This window comes from Pinus tabuliformis, chromosome X (assembly GCF_031772625.1).
Source record: "Pinus tabuliformis cultivar Carrire ecotype Pingquan chromosome X, CPIR1, whole genome shotgun sequence".
Taxonomy (NCBI): domain Eukaryota; kingdom Viridiplantae; phylum Streptophyta; class Pinopsida; order Pinales; family Pinaceae; genus Pinus; species Pinus tabuliformis.
The window spans coordinates 1,106,766,973-1,106,792,635 of NC_142308.1; the positions used below are offsets into that span (position 1 = coordinate 1,106,766,973).

At 35.2% G+C, this 25,663-nt stretch overlaps 1 non-coding gene across 1 annotated transcript; it reads left to right on the plus strand.

The window, feature by feature from the left end:
- Positions 1 to 15,078: 15,078 nt before the first annotated feature.
- On the plus strand, positions 15,079 to 15,169 carry LOC149143688 (small nucleolar RNA R64/Z200 family). The gene has a single exon (XR_016265399.1). It is a non-coding gene; the product is annotated as a small nucleolar RNA R64/Z200 family (small nucleolar RNA).
- The last annotated feature ends 10,494 nt before the right edge of the window (positions 15,170 to 25,663 follow it).

Genomic DNA, 25,663 nt, shown 5'->3' on the forward strand with positions numbered 1-25,663 from the left:
TGATGTAGTCAAACTTAACCACTAGTAGGCTATCACGCTGTGTTATAAAAGGGCCACTAAGAGGAAGAGGCATTCCATTATTTCGAGAGCATTCTGTTCCATAGTTGAGAAAAGATAGACAGGAGAGATAGAAGGTAGAGCACACAAAGAGGATTTGTGCACTGTAGCAGCCCACAGGCCACAAACATTAGTTTTTGTATCTATAGCCATATTTCTAGATAGATAAAGAGACTGAAGCGGTCTCACCTTCTAGCTCGGTTTTTTCCCGAAAGGGTTTCCAGAGAGCATATCTTGTGTATTATGTGTGTGAGCGCTTATTTTTTCGTTCTCTACTTTGCTGCTTTATTAATTTACATGCATGCATTAATTACAATTAATTTTACAAATCTAGAAATTAAATGAGACTGTAAGTGTAAAATCTCAGATTTTTAATATAACTATCAAATCTATTGTAACAAACTATCTAGTGAAATATCCACGGCAGTTTACGAATCACCTATTGATTATATATATATATATATATATATATATATATATATAGATATATATATATATATATATATATATATATATATAGATATATATATATATATATATATATATATATAGATATATATATATATATATATCTATATATATATATATATATATATATATATATATATATATATATATATATATAGATATATATATATATATATATATATATATATATATATATATATATATATATATATATATATATATATATATATATATATGCACACAAAGGTAAATTTAATTAGATAAAAACTAATAACGTTTACATTTAATAAAAACACATTGTGAATACTGGGTATTTAGGGTTAGATAGCCAAACACTAATACAAAGTTGTATTCATTCCTAAACTGAATATTAATCAAAAGAAAAAGAACACAATTAGGGTTTCAATAAAACCTCTTACCACATCCGATATTACACTGATAGAATGACGCCGAAAAGTCTTCAGAAGACAATTACCAATACAAGTCAGATATAAACTTCGTACAGTTGTTTCTTCTAGTATATAAAAATTACACTGGACAAGATGATAAAAAACAACTGAAGGGTAAGAAACCTAATTCAGTAAAAATAAAATATATTAAAATCTATAGAAATCAACAAATAAAATTATCTGGCCGGTAGAGAAATAAGCAAACCCAAACGAATTTTGAGCATATTAAAAGAAGCATACATTCAAGGGTTTGAAACCCTATATTAAAAAAAACATCAGAGAACAACAAAGGATTATGGAACTGCCACTCTAAACATTGATTATGTCAGTGGCAGACATTAAGTTTAGAACTAATCTCACCTCGAATGTTGGCAACTGGAGCTTAAAGAACATTGTTCCTTTTCCGACAAGGACTAAAATCCTCTATTTACCTGCAAACACAAGCAGGGAAAAATATAATTATAAAATATAAAAACAAATTACAGAAATGAGAATTAACCTAGATTAAAGAACGGTAAAATCATATTTATATTTATGGTATGTTGTTATCAATCCGGAGAAAGAGACTTGGTCAACCAGAAAGAGACTCATCGATAAAAATTAAGTGATAAACATTAAAGTCATCTCAATCCTAGACCTCTAGTTGCAGAGTAGAAAATTCGGTGAACAAACAAAAGGAAATGAATAAGGAAAGGTAAGACTAGCCATAGTTAACACAACCACAAGAAACCCTAAAGGATTTCAGCGGTCGATTACGCAAGGATTAATCCCAAGCGTCCTTTTGCGAGGTCAAATGTGTTAATTAGCAATTACCCCAAAAGGTGCAAAGACAGGCCAATAGGATTGTTAAATTGGAATTGTAAAAATTATACTTTGGTTTGAAATAATAATTGTTGTATTAGATTTAGTTAGTTTACATTTACATCATTTGGAAATCATTTACCTATGTCTTATCTTTTCACCGTTATTTAATAGTAAACCAAAAAACATAGTCCATAACCCAAAAACAAAAAAATCAAATTAAATATTTTTAATATTCAACTAAAAAAATCTAGCTCATAACTCATTTTTTTTAATCCCAATTAAATATTTTTGGAAGATCTTTGCCACAAATCAAAGAGTGCTTTATAGTGGAGTTGGGATAGTTGGGATTTGAAAAACATTTAATTCATTGGAAATATATTTAATATTATAATAATAATTTTTACAATTTAATTAAAATCAAATGTAAAAACAGAGTATCTCATTACAAACATTTTTCTTTCCAATTTTTACTTAATATAATAAAATATTAAACCATAGAAAAAATGATATTGTCATAAAAACATGTGAGTAAAATGTACCTTGATGGCTTGTCCTTCACATTCTTTTCCCCACTCTGGGATATTAAACCATAAAAAAATGATACTCTGTCATAAAAACATGTCAGTAAAGTATACCATGATGGCTTCTCCTTCAGGTTCTCTTCCCCACTCTGACTTGGTCATCTTGTAGAAGCTAGTTAATCCCTCTTATGATGCTTGTGGCTGACTTGGTCATCTTGTAGAAGCTAGTTAATCCCTCTTATGATGCTTGTACTCATGATTCACACTATTAATTTTATACACAGGTCTTAGGATAGAGACTTGATAACATCTTTTTATTTACCTCTTATTTTTGTCTTTAGAGATTTTAATTTTAAATGATTTAAAAATAACAATAATAAAAATCCCTACATCTATTTAAAAATCATGCATGAACATAGCAACAATATCTAGTGATCATAAAATATACCAAGCAGTTATTCATATTTAACATTGTTATTACAACATTGTTTTATTAACATTTAATGAAATGAATGATTTTATCAATAATGTTGATGTGTGAGTTTGTTGTGTTGTTGGTACATACAACAACAACCATCAATATTGTTGATGTGTGAGTTTGTTGTGTTGTTGGTACATACAACAACAACCATTGAACATTTAATGAAATGATTGATTTTATCAAATAATGCAGATGTCTGAGTTTGAGTTTGCTATGTTGTTGGTAGATACAACAACAACCATTGAATTTTTTAAATGTGATACTTATTCATGTGTCTGGTAGCCCTTGAGCAAATCTTAGCATTTTCAGCTTGTGGAAAAAGAAAAAAAAAATTGTTGAGGATCCCACCACATTGAAAATATTAAAAGAAAACTATTATTTCTATTTTCAAATTTTAATTTATGATGTAACCATAGCTCTTATCTAAAGTTTTAATACCACTTTAATGACTAGACAAGAGAACCATACAATAATATAATAGATCGCACTCTTACTTTGTAAATCAAATTAAGTAAATTAATTATTGGAAATAAATCATTAAATAAACTCAAAATTATTAATAATTAAATTAATATTGTTTATATTTTTTAAAGTGCTTTAATTATAAAAAAATATTAAATAGGTCAAGTTCACAAGTAGAATTACACTTCTATAATTTATATTTTAAAATGAGATGTCTTATAAATCACCTTGAGAGATTCGACAAAATGATTTCACTTTATTTCACTATGTGACTTTAAAGGATGGTAGTAATGGCAAGCGTGCTTTAAAAAACAAATATTATATTGATATGAAAGCATATTTATCAATTACTTTACAGAAAAGGGTCACCAACATAAAACATTCCAAAAATCTTATTTTCAATAATAATTTTATAATAATCTTATTTCCAAAAAATAATTTTGAATATTAAAAAGTGGAGCCACCTTGGCGAAGAGTCCCATTTTCAATAATATTTTTATAATAAATCATATTTCCAGAAAATAATTTTAATTTTTTTATAATAGAATTTCATTTTAAAAAAAAAATTAAATAAGATATTATAGATGAAAGAAATGAAATGAAAAGTGGGACCTTGACTGTTATGAAACTAGCTCAAGAAAAGATAGAAAAGATAGATCAACGCCTTAGAATTTAGCCTCTTCGAGGGGTCAACCTCCTTTACATTACATAAATGAACAATTCTTGGATGATTCAAATGACAAAATCTCCTTTCTATATATATAAGTCTAAGGAGTCACAATATAACCCAACCGACCTAACAATAATAATATAAAGCCACAAAAATAACAATAGAGGGATTCTATGGGGCATAGTAATAACAATATGGGGATAATAGGGGCACAACAATATTAATAAGGGATGCAACTACAATAGTAATGGGGTAATCACTAGTATTATAGGGACCCAACATGCCCCTCTCCTTCAAAAAAGTGTTGTCCTCAACGCTTGAGTAGTTCTGGATGCTTCTGTATAAAATTCTCATCCTCCCTTGTGGAATCTTCAACGGATAAGTTCTTCCACTTGATAAGATACTCCGAAATTGATCGATTTCGTAGCTGTCAAGTTCTTGTTTCCATGACTACTTCCGGTTCCAATATAATTTTTCCTTCCTCGTCAAGCTCTGGCAATATTGTTTGAACTGGTAGCTTGTCACCTATAACCTTGTTTAAACATGAAACATGGAAAATTGGGTGCAATTGAGAAGTTGCAGGAAGTTCCAATTTGTATGCCATAGTACCAATCTTTTGCAACACCTTGTACGGACCATAATAATTTGGTGATAATTTGTTATCCTTCTTAGCTTGCTTGAGGGACATTTGCTTATATGGTTGTAGCCGTAGGAATACCCAATCACCTACATCAAAACTTCTTTTGCTGCAATGTTGATCTGTCTGTTGTTTCATTCTATTCTGTGCCAACACGAGGTTATCCTTTAAGATATGGAGGACTTGTTGTTGATGTTCGATGTGATGTTCCACTGCTTGAACCTTAGAATTTTCTCTTAAATATGATGTGATGGATGGTGGTTGATATCCATAAAGTGCCTAAATGGGGTCATTTTTGTTGCTGTATGGAAGGAAGTGTTATACCACCATTCAGCCAGAGGCAACCATTTAACCCATTGTGTCTATTTATCAGATACAAAGCAACGAAGATATCCTTCCAAACATTTGTTTACTATCTTAGTTTTCCCATCAGATTGAGGATGATAAGATGAGCTATGAGCTAACTGAGTACCAAGACATGAAAATAATTATGTCCAAAAATTTCCAGTGAAAATGGGATCTCTATCACTTACAATAATCTTTGGGTTTCCATGTAGCTTTTGAATTGTTTCCATAAATGTAGTAGAAACTGTACTGGCTTTAAATGGATGTGATAATGCACAAAAGTGTGCATACTTGGTAAGTCTGTCAACTACCACCACGATGACACTCTTTCCCTCAAACTTGGGTAAACCTATGATAAAATCCATTGAAACCTCCTCCCAACATTGGCTTGGAATGGATAAAGGTTGTAATAGAGCCGGTGTCTTAATTGTTTCAACTTTATTTTGTTGGCAAACCAAACATTCCGCCACAAATTTTTGAATATCCGATTTAAGGCCATCCCAAAAAAATTCCTTCTTAACCTTGTGGTAAGTTTTTAAAAATCCTGAATGCCCTCCTAAGGGAGAAGTGTGCAATTCCATAAGAATCTTTTGTTTTAGTTGGGAATTCTTACAGAGGTATAAGCGATCTTTGTACCATAAAGAATCATTTTGCCAGCTAAATGTATCAGACGTACTGGAATCTTGTTGTAACTTTCGAATAAGTGCCCACACTTCTTCGTCATTCTTCCATTCCTCCCTTGCTTCATTTATCCAATCTGGTTTGATAATAAAAATGGCGCACAACAATGCTTCCACATCCTCATCCTTTCTTGATAGTGCATCTGCCACCACATTTTGCTTCCCTTTTTGTAGATGATTTCAAAGTCATAACCCAACATCTTTGTGACCCACTTTTGTTGCTCTTCAGAGGATAATCTTTGTTCTAAAAAGTATTTAAGGCTATCATGATCCATTTTTACCTTTAAGTGTCTTCCCATTAGGTAGGGTCGCCATTTCTTAAGTGCATGGAGTATTGCCAACATTTCCTTCTCATAAATAGCTTTGTGTAAAAACTTTCCCTTGATTGGACGACTTTCAAAAGCAATGGGTCTTTCATCTTGCATTAAAACAACACCAATTCCATTTCCTGAAGCATCACATTCCACAATAAAGGTTTTTGTGAAGTCCGGTGTAGCTAAGACCAGTGCTTGGCACATTGCCTCTTTAAGATGTTCGAAGGCCTTTGTTGCTTCTGGAGTCCATGAAAATGCATCTTTCTTCAATAATGTTGTTAGAGGTGCTGCTATTCTCCCATAATTCTTAACAAACTTGCGATAATACCCTGTCAACCCGAGAAATCCTCGCAGATGATTTATGGATGTGGGGATTTTCCATTCCTTAATGGCTTTAATTTTGCTAGGGTCTACCTTAACTCCTTCATGAGATACAATATGACCTAGATATTCCACCTCTTGTACTCCAAAGAAACATTTGGATCATTTTGCATATAATTGTTTCTCCTCCAATAGTTGTAGCACCTTGTCAACCTGTTCAACATGATCCTTCCAAGACTTGTTGTAGATTAGTATATCATCAAAAAATAATAACACAAATTTTCTAGGGAATGGTTTGAAAATGGAATTCATCAAACCTTGAAATGTTGAAGGTTCATTGGTAAGGCCAAAAGGCATGACCAAAAATTCATAATGACCCTCATGAGTTCTAAATGTTGTTTTCATAATGTCTTCAGTCTTCATTCTGATTTGATGATATCCTGAACGAAGATCCAACTTGGTGAAGTAAATTGATCCATGCAATTCATCCAGTAATTCATCAATGACGGGAATGGGAAACTTATCTTTAATAGTGAGTTTGTTGAGCTCCCTATAATCGAGACACATGCGCCATGATCCATCCTTCTTGTGCACTAATACTACTGGAGTAGAGAAAGAACTTTGACTCGGTTGAATTATACCAGCCTCTAGCATTTCTGTAATCATACGTTCAATTTCACTCTTTTGGGCATAGGGATATCTGTACGGCCTTATGTTTGGAGGAACACTCCCTGGAATCAGATGAATAGCATGATCATGATCACGAATAGGTGGGAGATCTTTGGGAGTCTCAAATACCTTGGAATGATTGTCCAAGACTTTTTGGAGATCTGGAGAAATAGATGATTGCAAGGTGGAAACATCTAGCGAACATAATTGTGCAATTACACCCCTTTGTTGCTTTTTTAGAAGCTTTCTCATACCGTTAGAGCTAATTATCTTTCCCAGTTTCTGTGCAATACCCCTTAATTCAACTTCCTTTCCTTCCACAAAAAATTTCATGAAAAGTTCTTGAAAATTAAAATCTATTGTACCCAAGGATTGTAGCCATTGGACTCCTATTACAACATCAGCACCTCCCATTGGAATGGAAAGCATTGGGCTAGTCAATACATATTCTCCCATCGATAGCTTGATATTATGGCACTTTCCAGAGAAATTTATTGTTCCTCCATTTGCAACCATCACTTGATACTCTGGTGCTGGATATAAGAAGCAATTCAATTCTTTTGCTACCTTACAATGAATAAAATTGTGGGTACTTCCTGAATCAATCAACACTATTACCTTTTTCTTCTTGATTTGTCCTTCTATCTTGATGGTTTGAGGAGTGGTAATTCCCGCCAATGCATTACAAGATATGGTCGGATTCATTTCTTTTTTATCTAGGCTTTGTTCCTGGAGTATATCCTCTTCTTTTGACCTTTCTTGCTCCTTTTCTTCTTCCTCTTCACAATCTATGTAGAATAATTTCTTCTCAGTACACTTATGACCTTTAGTGTATTTGCTATCACAATTGTAACAAAGCCCTTTTGCTCTTTTTTCTTCCAATTGTTGTGGTGTCAACCTTATAGGTTGTGGAAGACTAGGGGCAACAACACTTCCATCTTTATAGTTGTGAGTGGTATGCTTCTTGGTTGCCATAATTTTGCTTTCCATTTTTCTTGCTAACCTGAATGCCTTCTCTAATGAATCAGGTTCCCAAAGGCGAACATCATGTTGGATATTATCCTTTAAAGTCCCTATGAACACATCAATCCTATGCTCCTCTGGAATATTTTTTACCCTTATGTTCAATTTTTGGAACTCCTTAATGTGCTCCATTATTGAACCCTTTTGTTTGAGACTTATCAATTGGCTAAAAAAAGTGTTGCTTTTTGTATCCTCATAATGTGCTGTCAATTCTTCCGTAAAAATTGCCCAAGTGATAATTTGTTTACGAGAGCAAAGCCATTGATACCATACAAACTGATTTGGTTCCAAATATAAAGTTGCAATACGTACCTTTTGTGCTTTTTGCACATTATTGAGATCGAAAAATTGCTCCATCTGTAATATCCATGTTGCGGGGTCCTTGCCATCAAACTTCCTCATATCAATTTTTGGAATATGGTGGGTCTTCGATCCCACATTAGAGTCTAAGAAATCATGATTAACATTTCTTTTGTTCGCATCATGAGTTTCCTTTACTACCTTTTCACCATTAGTAAGTATTTCTTGTAGAAAATTTGTCAAATCTGTCTTCAAATCTGCCATGTCTGTCTTCAAATCTGCCATGTCTTGTTGAAAAGTGTGCAACAAGAAATTCTTGTTGAGAATGCAACAAGATGATGGAGCTTAGTGAAAAGAGTCGCCTTCACTAAGTGGGCCCGCAGGCAAATTATGGCACAAGTTCTATTTTTGGATCCCAGCAGGTATGATCACAGCAGGAGTGACCACAGCAGGGATGATCACAGCAGGAGAGACCACAACAGGAGTGATCACAGCAGGAGTGATCAAAGTCTATTTTTAGACTGGCTATCAAAAATAGAAAAGTCAAATATTATTGTCTCATAATAATATTTGGACTATAAACTTGATCTTATTCTCTTGGAGCACTTCAGTTTGAGCTACAGATGTGGCACATGCAGCTGTCAGAAGGAAGTTACGCTTTCTTTGTGGGTTAGTTGAGTTGTTGCATGCATGACTTCAGTTAGAACTCAATCAGTTGAGTTTGGTGGAGTTGATTGTAGAGGAGTTGTGTTCAGTTTGACTTGGTTAAACTAGTTGTAATTAGTCTAACTGCAAATAGACTAATGATGAGTTGTTAAACTAATTATTAACTCATAATGCAACTATAGAATACATCAATTAACTCAGTTGCATGTCAGTGCATGTTCAGTTCAACAGGGACAGGTGTTAGAGGATCAGATTGCTATCAGTTGTGACTATAGTTGTGCATGAGGATTTGCAAAATCAAAGGGATTGAGTATGCCAATGATTTGGCCAATACCAAGTATTATAGCCTCTACTTACGTCTTTCCCAGTGTGAGTGATTCTTTGGAGGTTAAATACGAGTTTGGTAAACCATTCTCATTCATTCTTGAGCAGGTATTGAGCTGTGGAGGCAGGCAAGCAGTGGAATAGATTTGGAGATCAGATCTTAGCTGTATTGTGTGTAACAGGTGGAACTGGTACTGGATTTCTTGTGATAAGCATTGTACTTTGTAATGTTACATGATTCAATCAATATAATATACAGATAGTTGGCGTTTTTAGTGAGATGCTTTCCCCGGGATACATACTGTGTTAATGAGTTTGATTGATGCTTCTATGTGTGCCTGTGAATGTTTCTGCTTCTGTAAATTGATGATCAATGTAGAGGAGCTTATGTATTGTGTATGTATTCCGCAATAGTACATGATCAGGATAATCTCCATTGAATATGTGTCATATTATTCAAAATTTCTACATGGTATCAGAGCTGCTTGATTTGTAGAAGAGATTTTTACAGGATATCAAGCGAGGATTGCTCATCGGATCTATTATTCAAAAAGTGTTTACATTTTATTTCTTTAGGCAGAGTCTGTAATCGGGCCAGGTAGCCTCCGGGTTCATCCTTCTTTTGGAAGGTGAGATATCCGGTGAATGCCCAGATAGTCAATCTCTGTACAAGAAATACTTTGTTCTCACGAATTCTAGATCGGAAGTGGTTGAGTTTTTGAGCTGGTGGAATTCGAATTTAATTCCAAAGAAAGAGATAAAACTCAGAAACATTAAGTGTGAGAATGGAGACAGTATGCCCCGGTATCTCACGAAGTTCACCCAATGCTGGGATGAACTGGGAAGTGTGGGGGTGACTGTCAGATGAGGATGGTGAGTCTAGCACTCCTTGACCTTCCTAAGAGTTGGTATAGCTACCAGGACTCGGTGAATGGAAGGAAGAAACTGCCAAATTGGGAATGACTATGGTCGGATTTGATGCAGGAGGAGATTAGACGGAGCACCAGAGACAGTTCTTCATCTATGCATGATGAGGAGAATTGTGCCTTAGCGAGTAAGGTGAAGAAGGGGAAGGGGAAGGTTTCTCTTTCTGAATCCAGTTCTTCCAATGATGGGAAGAAGGCTGACAAGTTGAAGGTGCGATGCTTTTGTTGTCATGAGTTGGGCCATTATGCTACTAATTGCCCAAAGAAGAAGTCCGAGAAGGGATCCGGGGAAGGATCTGAAGGTGAGGTAGCCTCACTTGCTTCACATTTTGAGTTGGACTTCACACTCTTCACATGCATGGATTCATCCATGGTGGGAAGTGGTTGGTTTCTTAACAGTGGAGCTTCTTTCCACATGATGGGTGACAAAAGTTTGTTTAGTACTTTGGAGGAGAAAGATCTCCATATACTCATAGGGATGGGTAATGATGAGAAGTATAGTGTCTCAGGTGTAGGCACGGTTATTTTTCAGAGGGAGCATGGAGCTCGCCTTACCTTGACCGATGTCAAGTATGTACCAGGACTGAAGAGAAACTTGGTGTCGATTGCGATGCTGGAAGACAGAGGCTATGATGTAGTCTTCAGTAAGGTAAAGGTTTTTCTTAGATACATCATCACTAGACAGGTGAAGCAGATTGGTTCATGGGTCAAGAACCTGTATGCTCTTGAGGTTCAAGATGCATGCAAAGCCTTGAGTAGCGAGGAAACTGATGGAGACTTGGTGGTTAAGAGGGAGCGTATATTACCTCTCAACATGCAGAGCCAGAAGAAGTCTCAGACGATTGTGGAGGAGCCACGATTGGTGCAGCAGCTTCAGGAGGTTGTGGAGGAGCCACAATAGGGGAAGCTGAGAGGAGATCGAGTAGAGACATCTACTCATCCAGAGACCTCCAATAGGGGGAAACTTCGAGCCAGGTGGGCTGAGGGATCACATGCAGCCATACCTCCAGGTAGGAGGTGGGGTGATGTGGATTGATCGTCCCAAGGAGGAGGGGCAGGATCCTTGAGGTACCCAACCTCTTGGATGAGACCTTGCTACGGGAGCCCTGATGTGGAGTAGCAGGAACTGACTGATTGGGTAGAGATAGATGCGGATGGAGCGGCAGAGAGAGCGACAGTGCAGGGAATCCCAGGACAACGCATAGCTAGCAGGTTGCAGCAATGCGAGAGGCACAAGTGTTTTGCACAGTGCTAGGTGGCACAGAGAGGTGTGCAATGGTGCGAGATTCATGGAGATGTTGCAATAGAGAAGATGTCAGAGAGGGAGCACTTGTCAGCAGCAGGTAGAGCTTCAACATCAGAGGGTGTTTCTAGCCCAACAGGGAGGTCAGTTGGGAGGTGCAGTGCGGATGCAATGCTGGGAGATAGAACCAGCAACAGCACGGATGCAGTCAGAGATCAAAGTGATAGAGGCTAGAGCAGTCAGATACTGAAGAGCACAGAGATGCAAAGTCTTCAGTCGACAGAGGCAATAGCAGTCAGAGACTTTGATGACAGAGCAAGTGGACCGGCCATATGTGTTGCATGAAGAACATTCCAGAGTTATAGGATCAGATTTGAGAGGAATCCTTTCTTGTTGAGAGGGAGTGTTGAAAAGTGTGCAACAAGAAATGCTTGTTGAGAATGCAACAAGATGATGGAGCTTAGTGAAAAGAGTCACCTTCACTAAGTGGGCCCACAGGCAAATTATGGCGCAAGTTCTATTTTTGGATCCCAGCAGGGATGATCACAGCAGGAGTGACCACAGCATGGATGATCACAGTAGGAGTGATCACAGCAGGAGTGATCACAGCAGGAGTGATCAAAGTCTATTTTTAGACTGGCTGTCAAAAATAGAAAAGTAAAATATTATTGTCTCATAATAATATTTGGACTATAAACTTGATCTTATTCTCTTGGAGCACTTCAGTTTGAGCTACAGATGTGGCACATGTAGTTGTCAGAAGGAAGTACGCTTTCTTTATGGGTCAGTTGATTTGTTGCATGCATGACTTCAGTTAGAACTCAATCAGTTGAGTTTGGTGGAGTTGATTGTAGAGTTGATGGAGTTGTGTTCAGTTTGACTTAGTTAAACTAGTTGTAATTAGTCTAACTACAAATAGACTAATGATGAGTAGTTAAACTAATTATTAACTCATAATGCAACTATAGAATACATCAGTTAACTCAGTTGCATGTCAGTGCATGTTCAGTTCAATAGGGACAGGTGTTAGAGGATCAGATTGCTATCATTTGTGACTATAGTTGTGCATGAGGATTTGCACAATCAAAGGGATTGAGTATGCCAATGAATTGGCCAATACCAAGTATTATAGTCTCTGCTCACGTCTTTCCCAGTGTGAGTGATTCTTTGGAGGTTAAATACGAGTTTGGTAAACCATTCTCATTCATTCTTGAGCAGGTATTGAGCTGTGGAGGCAGGCAAGCAGTGGAATAGATTTGGAGATCAGATCTTAGTTGTATTGTGTGTAACAGGTGGAGCTGGTACTAGATTGCTTGTGATAAGCATTGTACTTTGTAATGTTACATGATTCAGTCAATATAATATACAGATAGTTGGGATTTTTAGCGAGATGCTTTCCCAGGGATACATACCATGTTAATGAGTTTGATTGATGATTCTATGTGCGCCTGTGAATGTTTCTGCTTCTGTAAATTGATGATCAACGTAGAGGAGATTATGTATTGTGTATGTATTCCACAATAGTACATGATCAGGATAATATCCATTGAATATGTGTCATATTATTCAAAATTTCTACATGTCTCTCTTCAAATCTATCTTCAAATCGTCCATCTTAGCTTCCATGCCCTTTATCTTAGATTCCACGCCATTTATCTTAGCTTCTGTTAGCTTTTGTGAGAGTGACATTTGTTGCACTTGTTCTTGTAATTTTGATATATCATGTAGCATTTCTTCCTCTTCTTCATGAGTCATGCTAGGGCTTTCAGGTTGCTTACTAGGTGTTTTCATTTTCTTTCCTCGGGGCATCAGTTACCAATAATAATTCTCTACTATGCCCTTTGAATTCCTTCAAAATAAATTTCAAACCAAGCTTAAGCAAAATTTTAAAAAAATATACACACCTTTTTTCACTTGTAGGAGCTTGATATTGCCTTTGATGTATCTCTGTACTTTCTAATCATCCAGTTCTGAACTTGCGACCTACAGTAGCCCTCTATGTCCTCTTTCCAATGCCACCAGTTTGACCCAAATTGGATTCTCTAAGGAAGAGTTATGCGAAATCTCCCACAGTGACTTGATTATAGACTATTTCAGTAGAGCGAACTTGTACAAGGTGCCACAAGTCACTGTTTCAACCTTTGGCTTTGAAAAATACCTAAAAGAAACTAAAGTCTATCCTCTTTCTGTAAATTCTTATGAAATTTCAATCTGATGCTCAGAGAGAAAGTTATGACTATTTTCCCTAGGTCACCTGTTTAGAATGTAATTCAGGAGTCTGCAAAAAGACCAACTTCCTCAGATCATATATCCGCAAATATAGCGTGAAAATCTTTGAAATTTGGACCCGAGGTTCAGTGCGATGTCTTCTCAAATGGGTTTGTTTTTTTAGCTTCTGAAATGTCGCAGAAAAAAAAGTTATAGCGAAAATGCCACGATGACCTATTTGGAGCAGTGAAACCCTAGAATCCAAAGCTCTGATACCAAATATTATGAAACCATCTCAAGAAAAGATAGAAAAGATAGATCAACGCCTTAGAATTCAGTTTCTTCGAGGGGGCAACCTCCTTTACATTACATAAATGAACAATTCTTGGATGATTCAAATGACAAAACCTCCTTTCTATATATAGGAGTCTAAGGAGTCACAATATAACCCAGCCGACCTAACAATAATAATATAAAACCACAAAAATAAGAATAGAGGGATTCTATGGGGCATAGTAATAAGAATATGGGGATAATAGGGGCACAAAAATATTAATAAGGGATGAAACTACAATAGTAATGGGGTAATCACTAGTATTATAGGGACCCAAAATTGACCCGATAGCACTTATTTGAAATGTCATTTGTTAAACTTTTTAATGCCAGTTGACATGGCTAAGACACTGTTGGTGGTGAGGTGTTCAATTATGATGACAAGGATTGGAAGAGGAGGTGGTCTGATGAGATGATGGGGAAGGTAAGACTCAATCGTCTACATGAATATATATCTTATTGCATGGTGTAATGACGGAGATTGAGTGAACCAGAAAAGAGTTGTACACCTAATAAATCGCATTATTCAACTAATAAATTATATCGAGACTTTATTTGGTGTCCCATAATCCGAAGTGGATGTAGAGTTTTGTGCTATTAGCACGTGTGGTTATTCCATTTATGCATAGTCTAACGAGGTGGAGGAGTTGCTCAGAAATTTATGGAAATTCTGGTTATATTTAGAGAAAATCGGGCAAGGATTTTTGTAAATTTAAGTTATAGTTGTTAAACTTCAAAATTTTAGATGTCCTAGACGTTTTTGATGGTGCTGAATCCATTTCCACCATCAAAAACACGATTCAAACACTGCCTCTACCAGATTTTTTGAAATTTTTTTGCCCAGATTCCAACCATTTTTTGCTGTCCACTTTTGGGCGTCCAACCATCCACTTTTGGCCGTCCTGGCAATTCGTCAGCTTGGTTAGATGACTCCTTTTATTTATATATATGAGACCTTGGAATATACTAGCTTCAACATGTGGCAGGAATGGCATAGTTTCATCGTAAAAGTTTGTTCCATATTGACATACTTGAATTGTTGCCCGCAGTAAGCAAAAGAGTAGTCATGCATGGTGAAATGTGGATGTAACAAACGCGGAGTAATCTCTTCTATGTGTTAATATTCTCTTACGACCAATAAGATGAGAGCTAGTTTCTGGGAATTTTCGTTTTGGGTTTTCTACGATGATGAATGTTACAAATATTACACATGTTACACTTCGGAGATGGAAACCATCGAGGAGACATATGTTCATTTTGAGTAGAATAAGTAAAGTATTGTGGGTTGTTTTATTGCCTCTGTTATTGCTTTCATATGTTTTATATTGGATCTCTGTTGTTTGTTGCCATGCATTGATTATTATAGTTAGTGTATTAATTGCCATAGACACATACGTATAGATGGGTGGGTGTGCCCCTTATGAGGAGAATGGAAAGCCATTTGATGAAAAGATGAATGTTGGATCAACTACCATAATGATTAGTCTTTAAGTGCACTTAATGAATAATAGTGTTCTTTTCACTTAAAAGCTTAGATTTGACACTTGTTTTATTTGGGGTAATGTTTGGATTTAACACGTGTGGCTCATCTCCATTATTCAGGGAAAATGATGAGATGATAAATCTAAATTTGTTCAGATTATTCTATCATTTCTTCCATGTCTTTCCTGTCCCGAAGATGAACCATATTTACTGGTGACTCAAATAAAACAGTGTGATGGATAAACTATTTACATCATGGAACTCAACTCCTTAAAAACTATTAGGGATTTTTTTCCCTTTCACGATCTGGCAGTGTTTCCATGTTGTTTTTCTATATTACATCTGTAAAAAGGAAGTAACCCTCTGCTGCTCGATTTATCTGCATTTAGTCTGACATGGACCTAACATGGATCTGTTTGTAAATGTTAGGTGTAGGCCTTATTAACAAGGTTTATTGCAAGTTGGTCTACACCTTGTGGCCAATCTGGAACTGTAGATTAGAATCTTCGGTGATGGGTTTCAGATATATCAACAATTTTGTTGCGTTTTGCGAAGGATATTAAATTTGATCTTTTGTCATGGACCTATAATTTATGTAGTCTAGAATGCATGAAATTTTGCAATGGAAGTAGTAAAGAATTTTTGGGGGTCAGCAGCTTGTCGATTATGTATTGTGAAGAGTAGTGTCTTGCAATCTGCTTTTATGCTGATAGGTATTTCTTTTATTTTATTTATATTAAAATAAGATATTAATCATTCATCGAAATTACAACTATTATTTCATGCGCCAAATTTCAAACAAAACATTGTTGTAAGGATATCTTAGAAATACGCACCTAGAGGTGGAGAGAGTGGAAAACCACCGTGTCGTTTATAGAGACGAAAACATCGTTCGCTTGCAGATTCTATCCCTCTACAAGCAGTATGATTGAAGGAAACGGGTTTCCCTTCTTCCCACACTTTACCGTGAGGAAGAGGTCTTTGCTTGCATGGATTTTCAATGATATCTCTGCCAATATTGCAGAGTCCAAAGAGCCACCCCTAGACAATGAGATGGTACCAACTGAGGACCGACCGACTTCATGAGAAGTCCTGCCCGTTTTTGTACCGCCTGCGCTTTTCTTTCCATGACTGAGAAGACGCTTCTGGAGATGGTGAATGTAAGAACTTTACCTTCGTCTTCCTGGGTGCGATCAAACTTAAAATACTTTCAGACCTATCGGCCTAAACATGGAACCGCTGATAACTGCCATGTGTAATTCATGAAATGTTCTAGAGAAACCCAGTACAATACACAACCCTTATATTAAACGGTATATGCAGATATTCAATGTAATACCACATTCATAGCACCAGAAATGAGTCAAGTCATTTATATGTAATAGAAACATCAAATTATCATATCGAACCATATGAAGTGTTATTAATTCAATACTCCAATTTTATATATGGCATGGGTTAGTAATATGTGACCATAAGAGTTGCTTATATATTATGTTCATTTGACAATGCAAAGAAATTAAAAAGTGATACAAGTAGTCCTGAAAAATAATAATAGTTATGAGATGGATAGGAATCCATATCTTTAGCAAACAAAATAAGGACAAGGTATTAGAATATGCACATGTAAAAATTATGATTTCTTGAAATAAGGAGGAAACTTTTATTAAGCAAAATTTATTATTGGTTAAAAAAAAAATTGTGTATATAAGAGTTGTTACATATTTCAACTTGGTTGCTTGAATCAGTGGATTTGATATTCTTATTATTGTCTTTCTTTTTGTTCTTTGAGTTAAGCTCTAGATGCAACTTCCAACACTTCTCCTTTGTATGGCCATCAATGTTGCAATGATTGTAATGGTTGTTGGGATCTTTGCACTGGTGTACTATGGCTATCATCTTTTTATATTTTCCCCCTTTATGCTTATTTCCCCCCTCCTTAGAAGTGTCATGTTGCTCCTTCTACTTCAATCCACTTGATTTTTCTTTCTCCATGCATATGTTCTTGAAGTATTGTGCCTATACACAAGCCTTTTCCACCAATTTGGGCATGAAAAACATCAATTTCTCATGTATATGGTAGTGTAGACCCACCAAAAACTTAAGGAGAACCTCTGGGTTCTTTGGGGAGATACCCAACATTATGGACATCTTTCTGAACTTTATGGTGTACTCCTGTACGCTTTGCCCTGACTTTTGCCTGAAGTAGTGTCGTCGGATCCAATGGTCCTCTCTGTACCCAACAGGGTAAAATTGTGACTTAATTAGGGTTTTGGAGTCCTCTCGCTTAATGACTAGATGCTCTCCCTCCAACCTCAAGGTCTCCATGTGGATTTCCCATGAAGTTAGGGCATGCCCCTCTAATTTCAACCATGCAAATGAAATCTTCTAATCTTCCTCAATTTGATGGACTCTAAAATACACTTATAGTTGCTATAACCAATGATTTAGCTTTATAACATCAATCTCATTGTGGTATGTCTTGATATCAACCTTGGCTTCATTTTGAATAAGAACTGTGATTGATTCACGACACTTGATATGTGTTGATATTTTGTAGGTTCTTTCTTCAACTTGTTCTATGTTTCTTCCCAATCTCCTGATCCCCCCTCTGATTTGTCCTCTCCATTAGAACCCCCATATTCTTTGAATATCCCAAGATTATTTCTTAGGGCTACCATGAGGGGATTTACATTATGGTTTATATCTACGACTTTTTTCTCCAACCACGAAAACATCTCCTCTACAGGATCAGGATGGTTATTCATAGATTCATGATTAGGGTTTTATGCCTTTTGGCCTAGCCAATCTAGATCCCCTATAGATCTCCAAAATATACCCAAAGAAACATGCTCTAATACCAATATGATCTGTAAACTATCATGGATATTCAACTGGATAGTTCCTCACAACATATCTGATAAAATTATACTTAAAAATCCAAGATCTACACTATTACAATTTTGTTTCTCTTTATACTTATAGATCTTCAAATTACAATTAATAGCATATGCATTTGAATTCCAATTATGAAGAAAATAGAGAAAAATGAAATAAAATATCACACACACAAATTTGACACAAGATATGACCTAAGAAACATTTCAGGGGAAAACATGGCTCGAAAGTGAGGCTTCTCTGCTCTCTTTCTCTAAATAGAAAACGAGTGCGAGTACAATTAATGGCTCATAGCATGTGGGCTACTACATTGCAAAAATCTTCTCGATGTTCTATCTCCTATCCATCTCAGCTATTTTTTCTTAGCTATGGAACAAATGTACTCGAAAGAATGGAACCCCTTTTCCTCCTAGTGGCTGGGTTATAACACAACCTGGGAGCCTACTAGTGGTTAGGTTTGAATACCTCAACTCTTAACCAGAGTTACAATATAGACTCTTTTAGAGTCTTCTACATCATAATCATGTGGCTATCCTCTTTTTTATGAAAAGGGGGGTTAATCCCCCATCCTTTTGAATTATGGTGGTGAAAACAGGAAGGTCAACTTCTTAGTAGCATAAATTTCACATACATACTATGATTGCCGTGATTCATGTGCCATTAGAAAGGTATCTATGTGTAGAAAGGGGAAAAAGGTGTGGTACTAAAGTGAAAAAAAATTACCCAAAAAAAAAATTGTCTGTTGCCTCAAAATGATCTCAGAAGATTTCACCCCAATTTGACAAACTGGGTCCCACTGGTTTATGCACAAAATCATATATTTGATGCTAGCCAAGGCTTTTTATAAAAAAAGATACAAAAAATCCAAATAAAATCTGATAGTACACCCTATTTAATTAGTACTTTCAGAGAAAAGCATCATATTTTTCATCCATATGTAGTATTGAGGGATAATGTTTTGGAATTGATGGAAAAGGGGTAGTCATTTTTTCTCATGATTGATTATGATTTTAATGAACTTATTTTACATATGTTTCATCATTTGCTCAATCACATTATTAAGAATCTTGACACAACTATCCATGAGTACACGAGAGTCATTATGGGTTTAATTATTGATAAAAGTGATATTAGTTTCCATCCCATGATATAATTTTTATTGGATATTCTAAAACAAAAATAGGCCACTTCTACATCTTTTTATAACTCAGTGGACAATGTGGTCAAAGAATGTGATGGGAAGATGAAACCATTCTTTCCTAATGAGGAATCAGGGAATGTGAAATCTTCATAAACCTTTTTGTTGGATTTTAAAAATGATATTTATCAATAAGAGATTGAATCCCTTACATAACACCTCTTATTAATGAAGGAGAGAACCAATATGCTACAGGAAACAATATTACAACAAGATAGTGAGGATAAGGCCTATGGAGTTACGTGTGTTAGGACAACTACCAAACTTGCCAATGTTAAGGAACATTTAGAGTTTATAATAAAGAAACAATGGAAATTTTTTCTTGAATTACATTTAGTAGGACCAAGGAGTGGGAGTGTAATAAATCTACCAAGCATCACTCTTGATAGATGTCACATGGAAATCAAAGTAGCACAACATCAACATGGTGGAGTTATGCCTTTTGTTTGTACTTATACATAAGTTTTTTTCAGGGGTTGTTGATGACTAATGATGATGGAAGACACATTCCATGGGAATTTATGGACTCTAAGATAATATAATTTCTATTGATACCTCCTATTTTAGAAGTCCATTTCAATTGGATTGGAGAGAGATTATGAATTGGTATCCTACTAAGTTGGTGGTTTTTGAAAATACACTCCTAGATAGGGGTATAGCACAGTGGGATCCATTAGGTATTGGGGACAATATAATCCCAATATATCAATGGGATCTAGGTGGAGAACACCCATGGGAGGTTATGATCTAGGAAGCCTTTAACAACATGAATATACTACCCCTGGTTGAATTGTATGATGACACGAGTTTGGGATATAGACATATTTATAATGGGTGAATTGCTTAAACCTGTGATAGAGCTTGACAAAGTCACCATAGTTGATTATATCATATTTTTGCAGTAGGGAGAATTCAACAAATTCATTTGGGATAAAGTAATTAATCCTGGAATATAGGTTCCAAAGTGTATTTCGTTGATGCAACAAGGGCTTAGATTCATCTAGGATCCTAGAATATGGGTCCATATTGCTTGCGGAAGAGCAATCTCTGGAATGGGGGAATGTAATGTCCCTTTCCAAGAATATTAGTTTAATTGTTCATTTTCACTTGAAGAAAACCCAACATCAAAAAGTGAAATGAATAGCTAAATTGAAGGGGTGTTATTAAATAAATTTATAAAGTCACTTTATATTATTAAGAGAGAAAAAGGTATAAATGATCTGTGGTAATTTTGATCCATGGTATTCCAATGACCAATGATATTTCGATTACCCAAGGTATTCTAATGATAAAAGTTATAAAAGGAGATTTCAAACTTACTTTTGGGTGGAATTGCTTGTCTATTTCGATAATTGTTTCAAGAGATATTGTATCTTGAGAGAATGGATGATAACCCATGTGAGGAGGGTTAGTTTTTGGGGTTAGAGATCCACCCTAGCTGATATGGCCATACTAGTTGCAATAGTGAATCTATCCACCCTATCTAGTCAAGGACGAGGAATCATATAGATTTCTCACATGTGCTTAGTGTCGAGAGTATTGCTAGGGAATGTGGAGATTGAGGAGTCAACTTATCCATTTGCATCAGTTGTGTGTTTTCTTGAGAAGGTCATGGCCTTTCTAGAGAGCCCATAGTTTACAGGAGTAACATTATTCAATGAGACAAATCATGCAATTTGTAGGAGTTATCCATAGGTTCCATAAATCTAAATTCTCCACCTTAAATAAGTTGTCCAACATGTAACATTTTCATTAATATTAATAAATAATGTTCTCAATTGTTACTATTTTTTTCTTATGCTATGATGGTGAATTTATGTGTTAGAAAAAATATTTTTGTCTTGGAATTTTGTTTTGTATACTGGTTGAGTTTGCTTCACTAGAACATGGATTTCCTTTACAAGTCAATGAGGTAATATTGCTAGTTATATGATCATGGTCCTCGTATTTATTTACTAGAAAATTGTTTGATAAAATGTCTACCTACAAATTTTGATGGCCATCGGTAATGCAACAACAATGCTACAACTCCCAGAGGTTTCAACTTTAATTATCAACTCGAGGTTCATACAAACTTAATAGGGGCTGAAACTATATGTGCAATAGGAAATATCTCTGTATCTTGTTGATTTTTATGTAGGAGGAAGCATCAAAATGAAGGCTAGATGTATAAAGATCAAGTTAACTAATATACACCACAACAAAAATATAATTGCATAAAATGACTTGTTGAAAGGGAAATGGCACTCAAACTTGTTGGGACGCAGAATTAATGATATTTTTGTACCTATTTAACCTATATTTTCCTACTATTTTGACTTTAAATGTTATGTAGTGTCACTTCATTAGTCATTATTAAATAAAGTATGTTCCCTTTTTGTGTGTCATCCTTATTATCTAGTTTTTCTTGTAATCTGACATAAAAGCTAATTGCTTTAGGCTATTTTTTATTGAATTGATGAAGGGTTGTTTCAGGCGGTATGATCTGTTGAGATGTTGTTACGTGATGATATATCCCCAGTTCTACCTCACTAAGGGTGGAAATAATAATTTTTTGATGTTGTTGTTACAACACGAAGCTTATTTTGGATACTTTCTTCTTCTATGATTATAAACAAAGGCCAACATGGATAGACACACGATCAAAGTCAGTTTGACTATTGAAAGGAGATATTCATGGAGTGCATAGATAACTTAATTGAAAAAATTGGGATTTATAAATGATAAATCATTGTAATTTAGAGATTTATTATAGCTCTATTCCAATTAAGACAATTTGTTATAAGACAATTTTTTTATAATATCAATTTCGATCACATGACACTCGACAGATTCTCATGATGATCCTACTTTTTGAAAATAAGAATGTAATCTAAAATTATAAAAGAATGTACTCCCTTCCCATGAGGTATGCATAGATAGAGATCAGAGAAGGGAGAAGCACCATCATTGTAATCATGTACTAAAACTTTCATTAATGCAACTTGTTACCATTCATGGCTCCATATATCTTTCCCGATTAGATTTCATGTTGTGTAATTCACCAACCACTACTAAGGAGGAAGGACCCTCCTTATTAGCAGAGATCACTTGTTAGAGAGGTATTGTAGGAGTGAAATTATTTCCTCTCAATTGCAAGTTATGTGTGATTGATTGTTATTGTTATAGATCTTGTTCATGTATTTAATAGTTGAAGGATTGTAGCCTATATCATTGTGTAACAACATAGGTCCTAGACCATTCCCTTCATTAGGTGTGATGGTTGCTTGATTACTATTATATTTCTTTGGTTTGTTTAATTGATTAAATGGGTGTTACAGTAATTGTTTAAGCGATGAATAGTTTCCAAGAGTGTTGTTTCTTCTAAATAAGAGTAATTGTGTGACATAGTGTGATTTATTCTACAATGTGTGTCTTTTCCTTCTAAAGTGTGAGCAAGGTTTGGAGTAAGAAAACACGTGCATTTGAAGTGTTGAGAGTGACATTTAAAACAATTGGTTTTGAGATTTTATTGGTGATATTTTCCATTTGTTCCTTCATATATTTTACACAGTAGCCTTAAAACAAAAATCCTACCCAAATTGAAAATTTATGTGTGAGTCGGATTTGATGTTATAATTTAAAAGAATAATTGATATGCCCAACATTTTGGTATTGTTTCTAGGGAGGCTATTAGAGGTTCATATCTGTGACTAGGATTGTTTACATGCATTGCTTGAAAGTGTGTTGTATTTGTTCCTAGCTCTGAGGTTTCTGGGTAGTAAGAGGAGAGGTAAGAACATTGGCCTCACTTCGACATACTGAAGTAGCCTCAACCTCATGATGAGTTAGGCCACAAGGATTACATTGCATGAATAATGAAGAAGAAAAATACAGTGCCACCGAAGAAACTATTTGTGTGGGTAAAAGAGGACGTGGGAGAAAGAAAAAGAAGAATAATTTGTGAAGAGTAAAATACATACAAGAGATCATTTCAAAAGCTAAAGTAGAATCATACACATGGGAGCAACATCTAAGAAGAAAGGATTAGATAAAAATTCTCTACAATGGCCAACAACTATCTCGATTGGAATAAAAGTAAAATAATAGGACGTGGAGTTCTAGATTGCCAATCCACAATAAAATACTATTGAAGATGTTGTTACACAAGAACCAATAGTTGAATTAGAGCGAGATAGGGAAGATCATTTTGTTAATCCACAAGAACATGTTGATGGCGTTGTTGCTCCAAAAGAACTAGTAGCTGAAATAGAGTAGGATGAAATAATTAAAATTTCTGATACATAAGAACATATTAATGAAACTACTGACACACAAGAACTAGCGGTCAAGAAAGCGTAGTAGGAGAAGAAGGAAAGTGAAGAAGGATTGCAGGAAGTTGAATTTACTACTGTAACAATAGTGGATATAGAACAATCAAAACTTGAAGAGTCGTTTGTTTTTTCTTAAGGAGGTAGAAAAATGGAAAACATTGGAAATCTCATGAAAGGCAAGGTTATCCCTCTAAGTAAACATAAGGAGATTGTTAGAAATCTTAAAAGAAGTTGGGCTGAAAACTTGCTAGTTCAGGATTTGGAAAAAATTAAGGAAGAAAGAAAGAAAGCAATGTTGTGGGTAGGAGAATTGCAGGGAAAAGTAAAGATGTTACACGTGAAGAGAAGGAGAAGATGTATGAACTTACAAAAATTGCCTTGAGCTATAGAAACCCTTATCCTTCCTAACCTTTGTATCTACAAGAAAAAAATTTCCTCTTCCACTTAAAAAAAATAAAAGAGAAACGTCCATACGCTATAAGAAAGGTTCAAGCCTTCTTGGAGACGTTCTAGAAACCTAATTTTTCATAAAAAAAAAATATTATGTGAGTTGTATTTGCATGATCATGCTTTTTTTGGGGCAAGAATTTTTAATATTACACCCTATGTTGGAGATGTTCATCTGAGGGCCTTTGCATCATTTATGTAGAATTAGGTCAGTTGGAAGGTCACATGTAATACTATAACAACAAATTAAGAAGTTGTGAAATGCCTCATTTGAAATGAATTGGGGCATACTCAAACAATATTGTGGCATATAATAGGATGTGGTAGTATCTGACCACTAAAACATTATTGACAAAATTTAGGAACATGGTCGTGGAGCATGTTGAACCTCTGAATTGTCCTCCTTTTGACAATCCATTTTCCTTTTCCACCCATTTGTTACACATTTTCACTTCATTTAATCTTGTATATGAATTAGAGGTCATCCAGGTCATGCAAATTTCGATAAAAAGGAATAATCCTTCAATAGCTCAAAGTCAGTTTTTTCTTTATGAAATTGGTTTAAACTATGTTATAGCTACCGAATTATGCACTTTCTGCAGCTATCTTGAATTTTCGCATCCAATTCCTAAGTTCTCTGGGTTAGCACATGATAGAATATTACCAAAGGACATGAGTAGTTACTGAATGCCACCTACATGGACATTCACCTACTGGTCACAATTGGAAGCTCACAGGATAAGCATGGTTCATTAGTCAAACTTGTGGTCAACGTGGTTATGGAATACTTAGTTCACTCATGATATCAAGAGACCACCTCTATAATAAAGCGAGCATGAAAATAGAAATTGAATGAGATATAAAGACCAGAGTTTAAGCTGATGATGTATCAATGAATGACTTCCCATGATTTTCTCCTTCAGTAGCAACTCATGAGAAGCGAAAGTCCTATTTTGATTTAGAAGTTTATATGTCAATTCCAATTCTCGATTCTAGGCAATAATTTCTTAAGTTGTTAATTTTGAAACCATTATAAAAATTCTTTGTTTTGAAAGTGAAATACATCCAATGGAAGTTCAACACTGTTATTATTATTATTTGTAAACTCTCTTTTCACATTTGATGTAAAACAAGGTTTGTTCATGGCATATTCTGTGTTGGTGATTCAAAGTCTTGTCATTTCAGGTTTTAACATCTCACACTCATCAGGAGGACCCCTGAGGATGTGTGAGATATAGTATAGTTGTATTTCATTATTTTGATTTAATTTCTTTCACTCTGCAATTAGATTAGAGTTCATTTCATTCAGTGATTCAGTCAGTTAAATGCTCTGTTTTACTTCAATACTCTATCCTTTAAATTAGAATTTCACTTATTGTCCATTAGTTCTTTATAAGATGAGCTCTTGATAATAAATCAAAAGC